We start from the raw sequence: 13,621 nt of genomic DNA, 5'->3' as shown, positions 1-13,621 counted from the left end.
GCACTTTCAACCTATTTAGAATAATTGAATCTCATTTTCTTATCTCCTCTACTGTAAGAGAATTTGAAGATGTGATTACTAATGAATATGCCTAGAACCAACACAAATAAATCAGACTTCTCTTTATAAGGAAGATGAAGAAGTTTGCCTGGATAGCTCAGTTGGCTGAGCATCTAACACTTGATTTCAGCTGAGGTCATGATCCCAAGGTCGTGAAATCGAGCCCTGTGTTGGGCTCCAAACTGAATGTAAAGCCTGCTTAAGATTCTTTCTCTTCCTCTCTCTGTACCCTGCTCCCTTTCTCATGCTTTCTCTCTCTCTCTAAAACAAACAAAAACAAACAAATAAATAAATATAAGGAAGATGAAAAGAATGGATGTTGGCTGGAGATTTAAGATAACTTCTCTTATCAATATTCAGATCATTTTTTTACAAAAAAAAATTCATAGAGTTGAAATTGAGGAAATGACAATACTTTTATTTTCCTAGAGAATTTTGAAAGCATATATCATATATATATATTTACTTTTCACAAAACATATTTTTCTATTTATGTATATTTAATAAAGTCACAAACATACATTTCTATATATTCATATTTAACAAATTACATCCTTCTTATTAATATATCTGATTCCCTCAAGATTCTTTCTAAAGTTGAATGTCTTCAATGTCTTTGATACTATCACAGCATGCTATTTTTATAAATTGGGCCAGATAATTAATAGGGTTGGGGGATTTCCAAGGGAGCTGGCTCTCTTTTATGAATAGACAGAGAGCTCACACAGTTCCTCAAAATGATCAAGCGTTTAAAGTTGTTATTCAGCCAAGATGCAAACAAATGGTGATAATTCATACCCATTCAATTTTTCATATCACTTTTTATACAACACATTTAGAGAAAAAAATTAGAACCTCTGTCCTGCCTGAAGATATGTGCTTCCATGATGAAATGTGGTTTTTCTCCTTTAGCAAATTTGTAATTAATAGTTCACCTACAACATATATCTTAATTTTAGGATCACAACTATTATTTCCTCAAGTCTTACTGGTCTAGTAAACACAGTCTAATTTATTTTCCCATATTTGTAGCAATTTTACAAAGAGCAATTTTTATTGGTAAACTTCAGGAATTAATTGAGCATAAAATCTATTGAGAGTTAGAGGCTATTTTTGTACTTTATATATCATTTTTTAGGTAGTTCTAGTAATTTCACTTTTACAGCTGTGCTATCTAGTTTGAAAAGTGCCATGATAAAATAATATACTCACCTTTTTTAGGAATTCCTTAAAATTGCCAAACCACCTTACAATACCCTTATGAACATGTCTAGCAAATTTAAAAAAGAAGAAAATGTGTATTAATTAAAATAAATATGAATATTTTTCATATAATACAATTTTCAGTTGTTAAATCTGGCTTCCAGGCACTTTTTTCTTTTCTCTTTGCAAATATAACTGGTAAATTTTAAATAAGGAATGTATTTTCTTTGGTTGAAAAGTTATAAATAGGAACCCCTTGAGAAAAGGACCTAGTATTTCAAACTGTAACAAATGTTCAAGTTACTTTCTCAGAAAGATAACATTTTGCATGTTATACTTATATTTTTATTATTTTAATTTTCAGAGTTTGAAACACAGAGTGAAACTCTAGGGAACTTTTATATTCATTTTTCATATTCATGAGTCTACAAAAATGTCAATATAATCAGAATACAAATAAAAAGTGATTATGTGAAACAAAATTTAAGACTTTTATAGATGCATTATCTATAATTATATAAAATCTTGGTAGAAAAGAGCTAGATAAGCTTGAAAGCACATAATTAATTTTCTGAAAAGATATGATTTTTGTTTAGAGTGTTCAAAACAGAATTGTCTGTAGTTTTCTTTTACATCATTTTATTACCACAGTCTACTGCAACTGTTTGACCCACCAGAAGTGAGTGACTGTCACCGATAAGCTCCAAAAATATGTGTTAATTAGTTTAAATATCTGTTGATAGCTAGGCTACAATAAAAACGCTACAATAAAAACAATATTACTCATGGTTCTGCTGCTCAAGGGCATTTAATAACTTTTTTTAAGCCAAGGGCCTGGTCCTATATATTTCACCAGGCATTCAAAATTCCAGATCAAATCCTGATGTCACGAACACCAATTTATCCACGTCCTCTAGGTTAGATTAAATGAGTAAGTTGGAAGTCAGTCAAAAGATATGATGCATTAGTTAATTTTTTGTGTGTGAATGTCAGAAAATGGACTGTAAATTCAATGCCTGTTTATGCATTTTGATAAAGAGAGATTGTATGGATTCTGCCACAAGAGGAAAGCCTTTCAAATTAGTATATCCACACTAGTTTTGTTTGATCTTAAAATTTGACTTCTCTTTTGTGTGTGTATCAGACAGATTGCACAGAATCTTACACTTTGGGATTTTGAAATATTAATATTTGTATGTGTTTCTGGAAGAAAAAAATGTCCTGATTAAAAAGGTAAATAAACTTCCTAAATTATGAAAAACAAGCAAACTTTTTTCATTGAATTAAGAAAGGAAATATTAAGAGTTATCTTTTAAATCTTTGCAATATGCCAGTTACCATATTGATTTCAATCTCAGTTTCCTGATATAACCCATCCCACATAGCAAAATATTTTTTCACTATTTTCAAATACACATTTTTGTTAAGATCTCTGAATGCCCAAAGACACCTTAAAAGTTATCACCAGGAAAATAGATTTCTGTGATTGAGATATTTTGATCCGGTTTGTTTGGTTAGAAAGACAATAACTTAATTTTAAAATTTTACTTAGTGTTTGGGATCTAACCTCATTTGTCTGCATTTTATAGCTAGCTAGCTAGCTAGCTAGCTAACTAGATATAAAAGGGTTTTTCAATTAAATGACATGCTATTTGTTTTGATATTTAAATGTGAAGGTAAGCTTAAGTTCTTTAAAAGCAGACACTGTCCAGTCTTGAGTGTTGTTCCTTCTCGATTACACGGTAAAGTGACTGACATAGCATAGACAATAATCACTTATTAGATTGTGTAATAGTATTTTTGAATTAGATTACTCTCTCCCCTCAGAGTCATTACATATGTCAGGAGAAGAAGATGTAAAAAAATAAGTAAGACATATATAAACAAAAAATGATTTGAAAAATCATTCCACATATCTAATACTTAACATATGAATTTGTACAGATTATTTTCAAAACTGTGCTTTGGCCATTTAGTCAGAAAGATGATAAATACTGTCTATCTTTTCACACAAAATGCCTTCCTTAATGGGAAGAAAGACTTTTTCAGAGGCCCTTTATATTTATTAACATCATGTTCTTTCATTAATAAATGAGTTGAATAAAACCTTTGACAGGTGTTCATTTTTATAACTATATTAAAGTCATTTTACTTTTTTATCTTTGATATTTTACCTTAGGGTCACTTCACCAAGACATATATTTCCATATCTCAGATGGAAACACTAAAAGAAAAATACATAAAGTTGATTACTAAGGAAGTAAACTACATTTCAATAGCATCAAATTTATGAATCGTAGAAAAAGGCCCAAAACTGTGAAGTAAAGGACTCAATGTTAATACATGCATAGCATTGCTACAAACTACTAATGTCTGAAACTTAATGAAAAATATAGGGAAGGAAGATTGAACATTGCTGAGTTAGACACATGTTCAAATTGCATTCAATAAAATTAATTTAGACCAAGGCATTTAGTCCATATGGAGAGAGTAGAGATAAGACATTGCAAATGCCTCTAGGAACAATTCTATTCATTTGCAGTGACCAACATTACCCAGAAGTATAAGTTTAAATTTTCTACATTTGACAAATTACTTTGAATCACATGTCTCTAATGGCACCTTTACATAAAGTATACTGTATTCCTGAACATTTTTTAGCATATAATTACACTTGATTGTGACATACTTAAAAAAAATCATAAGCTGAAATAGGTTTATTAATAAAATAGTAATGTGTGCGCTGAAGAATGTTCTAATTCAATAACCTAAGAAAAACTAGAAATGAAATATAAATTCTTTTGTTTTCACTCTTATCGCATGCTCATTCACTGTTGCATGACCAGAAGAGTCCCTAATTCCCCATTTAATCAGAGATCTTAGAAAACACATCCTGAAAAAACAAAACCCAACATCATAGGGCTCTGATTTATTTTGTCTTAGAAAGATAATAATCAATTTTACATTTGGTATTGCCTTGATCTGTGCTTGTTTGTAAGATGACAACCTGCATTTCAATGTAATCACTTAAAACTAAAGAAACCGGAAAACCAAACTATCCTTCAACTCACTAGATGAAAAATGAAAATTATGACTCATTAATTGCAGTTAAAGAAAATCAGAATCATCTATGTGTTTATCTATGATTCAAATTCAAAGAATCAGGACCCACGGAAATTTCAGAGGCATTATTCAAAATGCAGTTTAGCCTGGATTTATTTTATGCACAGACCTTCAGATTATATATGTAATGCCATTTGGTAGCGAGTAATATATTCTTTTTATCAGTTGGGCAACTAAGCTATACAATGTTAAATTATTTCCTGTAGTTCACTTGATATGCAAAGACATCTAACTCTCTTCCACCAGGAAAAGAAAAAAAGGTATTACATTTCTAGCCATTTTACCTTCTCCCAAGAAGAAATCTTAAGTTATTTCCTTAAAGATAAAGCATTTGGTTCATTCACAATTAAAATCCAAGTAATGCCAATATTTTATAATAAATTATTGTCAAAATAGTTTGCATACCTGAAAATAGTGTGAATTAATGGCATTGTGAGTGTGTTGTGATAAAATGTGAAACTGACTTTCATATGCTAAATTCCTTTAATCTGTGTGGCTGGCGGTTAACTTTATGTATCAATTTGCCTAGATTAAGCATTAATTCTGGAGGTATCTGTGATGGTGTTTTTGGATGAAATTAGCATTTGAATTGGTGTACTCAGTAAAGCAGATTGCCTTTCCTGCTGTGAGGATATGGGTGGGCAACATCCAGTCCATCAAGAACCTGAATAGAATAAAAGGCAGATGAAGGTGGAATTCACCTCTGTTTTCATACCTCACTGTGTGTGCTGGGACTTCTCCTTTCACCTTCTCCTGCCCTTAAGATTTACACCATCAGTTCTCCTACTTCTTAGGCCTTCAAACTTGAACTGCCTTACATCAAAGGCCTTTCTGGGTCTCCAGCTTTCAGACAGAAACATAGAATTTCTCAGCCTCCATAGTCACATAATAAATATACATATACATATACATATACATATACATATACATATACATATACATATACATGTATGTCCTACTGTTTCTGATGTGAAATGTTGGGGTATGGGAGCGAATGGTCATGAAAGAATTCTTGAGATGTCCTTGGTGCAAAAAGAGTGGTTTTATTGATGCATGGAGACAGGACCCGTGGGCAGAAAGAACTTCACTGGGGTTGTGAGGAGTGACTGATTATATACTTTCAAGTTGGGAGGGAGTTAGGGATAGTGTAAGTCTCTAAAGAATTTGGAAGCAAGGTTCCAGGACCTTGAAGGGCTGGGTCATTTTCTACTGTCTAGTAAAACATTGGTCATGAGACCTTTCAGATGTATATAAATTGGCCATATGTTTGGGGGATGATTGCTAACATGTATCTTGGGGTGGGGAGAGGTAGAGATAAAGGACATTTCCAAAAGGATTTTTACAGGATCCTGGAGGTCCAGTTAATGTCAAGTGAAGGTTGCCTTTTGCCTCTAGCAACGTATTAATGTTGAGGCAGTAGATCTCCTGGAGGAAGGTCACATTGCCTGTCCCAAGTATCTGTCAATGGACTTCAAGTTGTAAGAAAGTTTACTTTTTTTTTTCTATATTCCTTTTGCCTTTGTTCTCCATATCAGTTCTGTTCCTCTGAGAACCCTAATATGTCTATGACTAAAACTAAACTCCATGTAAAACGTTTCAATCTTTCTTTTTGATATTGAACTTACACTTATATATCTTTCTTTTTTTAAAATATAATTTATTGTCAAGTTGGCTAACATACGGTGTATACAGTGTGCTCTTGGTTTTGGGGTTAGATTCCCGTGATTCATCGCTTCCATACAACACCCAGTGCTCATCCCACAAGTGCCCCCCCCAATGCCCTATATTTATTTCTTTAACAAAGAATTTCAATAACTTCATATTTTTTAAAGTAAATTCCTTAAATTAATAAATTATAAACTAATTAAATTCCTGCTAAGCAATATTGGAAGCATAAACCTACATTATTATGCTATATTGAAAGATAAAAACAAAACATTTGTAAATTGCTTCTAGTACTTACAAACACAGAAGAACTTAGAAGAAATAACGCATTGAGACAGGTAAAATATAAATAAACCCGAAACACTCAATGCTTTCAGTGTGCTATAGCTGTACCGCGAGAATTTACATATCAGAAGACAAAATTATATGCTAGGGACTCATTCATTCGAATACATGTTGTCGTTTTTTTTTTCTTTTTTTTTTTTTCTTTTGAAGGTTGAAGGTTGAGAAATGAAGAAATATGCTGACTAGCAGAATGGAAATTATTGCTCATTCTCTAGTTCTAGGAAAACAATTTTTCCATTAAATTATATATTTCAGGCAAATTGGCTTTGAAATGTTGGAATGTGAAATTGTTATTTCTCTGCTAGAATCTTTGCTGGGAAAATCTATTGGACACCTTTCACAGAGCTCCTCAGATTCCTTTAGTTTTGCCTATTGTCATAACTCTCTCAGCTCCTTTCTCCATTTCAGCTGCTGTGGCGCCCTCATGAGGAGCCTAAGTCCCTATTCTGCTTCCAGACTCAGTTGAAAGGTCTCCTACAGTACAACATGAGTTTTGGTTTCCAGGCTACTGCCAAATGGGCCAGCTGATGCAATCCCAGAAAAGTAGCATGCTAATTCCCTCAAGACACATTTTGAATAACCTGACGTGGAGAACCCTGTTGGGGGCAGCGTGGTACAAGAAAATGAACAACGCCTTCCTTTCTCCCTTATCTATGTGAGACCATTTCAAGGCCTGGTTTCTCCAAACAGCCTGTCTTATGATATTCTCATGGCTCATTCGTCACCAGACGAAGGTGGCAAGAAATTGTCTCTGTTTCTTTAAGCCTCAAATACAAAAAGGCATCTAGTGCCATAGCACATCTCCTTATATTTATTCTCTTCCCAGTCCAGCCTGTCCGATGTCCTTTCCCCTTCTTTCTAATGCACCAAGATTATTCTTCATTTATTCAGTGTTACAGCTGATTCTTAATCTCAGGGTCCATTTTCTGGGGGGAACCTGGGATAAACTAGCGTATCGTCCTTGGAGCTAAGAAATCATGAAAGCTTGTCCACTTAATTTACTCTTTCTTTTTCCCAACACCTAACTGGAGCTTCATTTTTATGATCTTGTGAGTATAAAACATTTGGAGTACGAAATGGAAGGCTATACCTCTCATCACAAAACGTTTGTTCCTAGATCTATCATTTCTCATCACTGGGCTTGACAAGAAAAATCGAGTCATGGGGCGCCTGGGTGGCACAGTCGGTTAAGCGTCCGACTTCAGCCAGGTCACGATCTCGCGGTCCGTGAGTTCGAGCCCCGCGTCAGGCTCTGGGCTGATGGCTCGGAGCCTGGAGCCTGTTTCCGATTCTGTGTCTCCCTCTCTCTCTGTCCCTCCCCCGTTCATGCTCTGTCTCTCTCTGTCCCAAAAATAAATAAAAAACGTTGAAAAATCGAGTCATGTATTTATTCACTAAACACTTACTAGGTGTACCACACACTGTGCTAGATGTCGAGGGACAAAAATGGAAAACATGTGGTGCCAATACTCAGATGCTACACCTCAAACATACTATAATTTATTTTTAAATATAAGAACAAACGATAACACTGATTTGTATTGAATTTCATTCTGTATTTAATCAAAACGAGTTCACATTTTAATCACCTAACGTGTACTAGGAAACGTACATTTTGCAAACGTTAACTTTGAGTCTGTTCAAGCACATGTAGAAGTAGGTTTGAATTTTATTGTTTTGGAAATCAAACTCAAAACATTACTTGTCGCGGGTCGCACAGATGGAAAGAAGGAAAGCGTGCAGATCTTGTCTGACCACAAACCCAACGTGTTTCTACAGCAAGTCTCTCTTTATTTTGTCCCACACATGATGTTCCCACTTAGAATTTCTGCTAAGCTGTTTGTCAGTCTTAAAGCACTGCAATTTCTCCCCTTAGACTGTTCAAAGATAGGGCAAAGTATTGTAGTGATTAAGACCATACTTCATTTTGGAGATTATACATATCTGAGATTGAGTGCTGATTATAGAATCTTGGAAAAATTGCTAACTTTGTGAATTTTACTCCATTCAACTCTACAATTATAATTATAATATCTACTTCATAAGATTCTTTTATCTATTTATTCTTCAAATATTTTTGGCTCCCTCCTATGTCCAGTACTTTTTTGACATTGGAAACATAGAAATTAATGAAGCATATAAAGTTCCTGACTTCATGAAGCTCATAGCATGAGGGATAGATAGATAATTAATAATAACAGTAATAATAATAGTAAAATTTATTGCAATTTCAGATAATATTAAAGATATAAAATAGAAAGAAGCAGAGTAAAAGATATGAAATATCAATCTGGGAGGATTTTTTAACCTGTGAAAGTCAGGGACTTAAGGAAGAGAACTCTATGAACCTTTATGTGAAAAAGCACTTTAAGCAGAGGGAACCCCAAAAACCAAGGTCCTGAGGCAACACCGTGCCTGGCACAGAAGGCTTTATGCCTGGAGCAGAAAAAGGAGAGGAGAGGAAGTTGATAGTTCTTGACAGGTGGCAAGAAACCACATCATTTGAGACTTTCAGGGCATTTACTTTTTTAAATAAATATGGAAAGAAGCCACTGGAAGTCTTTGGATCAAGAAGTCAGATAGACAAAGACAAAAACAGTATAATATCACTCGTGGAATCTTAAAAAGCTGAACTCGTAGCAACAGGGAGTAGAATAGTGATTACCAGGTTTTAGTGTTGGGCTAATTGGGGAGATGTCACTTAAGGGTACAAACTTGCAACTGATAGATAAATAAATCCTGGAGATCTAATCTACAGCATAGTGATCAAAGTCAACAATATGGTATTATTAGCTTCAAAGTTGCCAAGAGACTAGGTCTTAAATGTTCTTTCCATGAAAAAGAAGTATGTGACATTTGCTAATGCTACTGTGGTAGTCATCCTGGCAATATATAAATATAGCAAAAAAACATTTTAAACTTACACAATGTTATGTTACATTTATATCTTAATAAAAAATTCTAACAAATATTAAAGTATTGCTCTGACTGTTGTATGGAGACTACATTACAGTAGGGAAGAGTTGAACAGGAGACACTGACCAAGATGGTGTCATAGTTGTAGAGGTGAGTGGTTATCCTGGAGATTATTACAGAGCAAGAGACAATGAACATCTGATACATTGCAGGTGCCAAACTGTACCCACTGTCACACTCTAATGATTCAGGTTCAGGAGTCTAAAGTGACTGCTTAGGTGTTGATCTGTATACCTGTCTGTTGCTTTTTTTTTTTTTTTTAATTTTTTTTTTCAACGTTTTTTATTTATTTTTGGGACAGAGAGAGACAGAGCATGAACGGGGGAGGGGCAGAGAGAGAGGGAGACACAGAATCGGAAACAGGCTCCAGGCTCCGAGCCATCAGCCCAGAGCCTGACGCGGGGCTCGAACTCACAGACCGCGAGATCGTGACCTGGCTGAAGTCGGACGCTTAACCGACTGCGCCATCCAGGCGCCCCGTCTGTTGCTTTTTATGTTCTGCTTTTCTCTTTTTCTACCTACATTTCCTCTACTATGGTTTGCCCTCTCTGTGTACTCTTTTTCATTGCTCTTATTTTTTCCAGGTTTTTCCTGTTAGTCCATTGGTATGGAGTATTGATTGCTCCAAAGAAATTCCATTAGTATTAATTTTTTTAAGGAAGTGGAATCTTTCTTCTCAGTGCTCCAAGGAGTATATTCTTTCCTGGAAACAAATCGTTCATTTCCAGAATTTTCTAATTGCTATAAATCGAATAGGAACTAGTATATTTTTTCACCTTTTTTCTTTTTCACTTTAAAAGAGTACTAAGGACTGTTTTTTGCAGCTGTTGAAGAGATCAAGAGAATGATATTCAGCACTTTATATTATCTATTGTATGAGTTACAGTTACTAGTGGTTCAAATTTTGAAATATTCTCTTCATCTCCTGAATTTTTCATTTAAATTTTTAAAATATACACAATGTTTATGAAATGGCTGATGTAATCAATATAATACACTGCTAAGTCCTTTTTTTTACATGTACTTCCTAATTCAATATGATATGCGATGGTATTCACGGGTGAGAAATTTTAGTTTCTACCATCAAAGAATGTGGAGCTTTGTGGTAAACCTAAAAAGAGACAGAAAACAAAATAAATTGTGGCAATCACTAAATGACACACATTTATATAAGAAAATCTGAGCCTATGGGAAAGAGCACACATATATGAAAGAGCATAAGGGAAGACATTTCAGATTATGACAATTGAGCTACTTTCAGGAAGGAATCAGCATAAGTGGGGATGAAATGGAGGAGGAGATCACAGAGAGACTTGGTTAGGAGAGAAAGTGTTCAGGAACTCCTGACATTTCCTTCTTGAAAGGTTTTATTGGGAGGAAAGGAGGGATTATCAAAGATGAAAATAAACAGTAAATGGCCAATGATGATAAGCTTTATATGCCTTTGCATTTAAAATTTTCTTTTTCTATGTGAACTATACAAATAGTTTTGGTAGATTTAAAAGTGATATCTTTTTAGTAGCTGTGTAAAGAGACTGTAGGGCCGTAGGACTGTAGATTACACGAAGAGCTCTGAATATCTGGCTCACCTTCAAAGGACTTAAGAACACAGTTTATTTCTGGCTGAGATAACCACAGCCTGATGTGGACCTACAACACAGACATCTTCCATACTAAGTTGGCTAAGATTTTCTCCTATTTCTTCCTCTTCTATTAGTTTTATATATTTAAGATTTAAATTTAATTCCATAGTCCAGTTTGAGTTAACTCTCAGGTATGGTGTGAGGTAGGGATCTTAGCATATGATCACTAACATCTCCAAGCTTATTTTTAAGTTTGTTGTTTTTCTTCTTTTTTTTTTTTTAATTTTTTTTTAACGTTTTTATTTATTTTTGAGACAGAGAGAGACAGAGCATGAATGGGGGAGGGGAAGAGAGAGAGGGAGACACAGAATCAGAAGCAGGCTCCAGTCTCTGAGCCATCAGCCCAGAGCCTGACGCGGGGCTCGAACTCACAGACTGTGAGATCGTGACCTGAGCCGAAGTCGGACGCTTAACCGACTGAACCACCCAGGCGCCCCTGTTGTTTTTCTTCTATAAGTGTGTGAAGTTTTCCAACACTTTGTGCTGAAATGCCTTTTCTTTCATCATTATACTGTTTTTGTCCCTTTGCCAAAAATCAATGAACCATATAGCTGGCGATCTGTTTCTGAACTATGTTTTCTTCCATGGATCAGAATGTCAGCAATGACACTGCTTGATTTCTACAGCTTCATAATTAGTATTGAAATCAATTACTGTACATCCTCAAAATTTATTCTCAGTTTTTAAATGTATTTCAGCCATTTATTCAATTTCAGGAAGAAGAAGAAGGAGGAGGAGGAGGAGGAGGAGGAGGAGGAGGAGATGATGACCCCAGGAATGTGATTGAGAGTTTATTTAATGTGTAAACAATTTATTAAGAATTGGTATCTTAATGGGGGCAGAGGGTGCCTAGGTGGCTTAGTCTTTAAACATCTGACTTTGGCTTAGGTCATGATTTCAGGTTTCATGAGTTCAAGCCCTGGGTGGGGTTCTCTGCTGTGAGTGCAGAGCCAGCTTTGGATCCTCTGTCTCCCTCTCTCTCTGCCCCTTCCCTGTTTGCACACACATGCTCTATGTCCTTCTCAAAAATAAACAATTTAAAAAAAAAAAAAGATGGGTATATTAACAAAATTGAATATTCCATTTCAAGAACATGATACTATATCTCCCAATTTATTTAGGTTTATCCTATAATTTTGTTCATAAGTGTCATGCAGTTTTAACTGAGATCTTGCATTCTCTTGTCACATTTATTTTTAAGTATTTTATGTTTCAGTATTTTTGTAAGTTGAATTTTTGAAATATATTTTCCAATTGTTGATAATGTATATTTAATTGATTTTTTAAAAATGTTTATTCTAATTTGTTTTTTTAAACAGCGTGAGTGGGGGATGGGCAGAAGGAGAGGGGACAGAGGATCCAGAGCAGGCTTTGCTCTGACCACAGTAGGCCAGACCTGGGAGTTGAACTCATGAACCATGAGATTAAGATGAGATTAAGATGACCCTGAGTCGAAGATGGACACTCAACCTACTAAGCCACCAGGCACCCCTTTAATTTATGTTTAAAAGATGTTTATTTTTGAGAGAGAGAGAGAGAAATCTCAAGACAGAGCCACCCAGGCACCCCTACTACATTTACTTTTCATCTTGCGACCTTCCTGCCTTCCTTCCTTCCTTCCTTCCTTCCTTCCTTCCTTCCTTCATTCCCTCCTTCCACCTTTTCCTTGCTAATCTAGAATGTACCTGCACTATACGCCATGCTTGTGCCTCTGGTAGAGCAAGAAAGATGCATTCTATGTTAGCAGTGAAAAGGACATTCAAGTAATGACTTAATCTGAGTTCTGGAGGGATAGATTCGTACTATTTTAGACACAATAATAGAGATTCTAGATTCTATTAGGCATAAGACTGACTTCAGATAAAATAATCTTAGGGAAGAGAGTTCCCATAATCTTTTCTTTTTCTATGTTCGTTTATCTTGAGAGAGAGGCAGAAAGAAGGTGCAAGTGGGCAGAGAGAGGGAGAGTGAAAATCCCAAGCAGGCTCCATGCTGTCAGCTCAGAGCCCAATATGGGCCTTGATCTCAAGAACCATAACATCATGACCTGAGTGGAAATCAAGAGTGGAGGCTTAACAACTGAGCCACTCAGGCATCCCCACCCCACATAATCTTTTGAATAAGGTCATGATCTTTATTTAGAAGAAAACACATTGAACAACATATTTAAAACTGTTTTTTGAACAATATGTCTTTTATATACAGTAGTTCATGCCTATGAATAATAGAAAGTACAAGAAAATAATAGAGGAAATCAATTTTGGACATTTCTACTATTCCTTCTAAAAGTATCTTCTTGCATTGTGAGAATGTGGTGTGAGCTTCATTTTCTTTAAAAGTTCCAAACTACAATCAGAAGTAATTTACATAAAAGACAGCAGGTAAGAACATTTTGCAGTATATTTTTCCTTCATACAGGAAGAGAAAGAAAGAAGGAAAGAAAAAAAAAACATCAAAGAGTTTATGAGGTCGTTTCTGAAACAAAGTCGAACATTAAAAAACAGCCCTTGGCTTTTGATGGAAAATCACTTAAACTTATCCAGGTTCCATGGAATGCATTTAAGGCAATATAGCAGATGGAGTGTTGAGTAACATCTTGAGTTAAT

The sequence above is a fragment of the Panthera tigris genome, chromosome A1, assembly GCF_018350195.1.
Source record: "Panthera tigris isolate Pti1 chromosome A1, P.tigris_Pti1_mat1.1, whole genome shotgun sequence".
In the NCBI taxonomy this organism is placed as follows: Eukaryota; Metazoa; Chordata; class Mammalia; order Carnivora; family Felidae; genus Panthera; species Panthera tigris.
Note: the sequence above shows the minus strand (reverse complement) of the source record.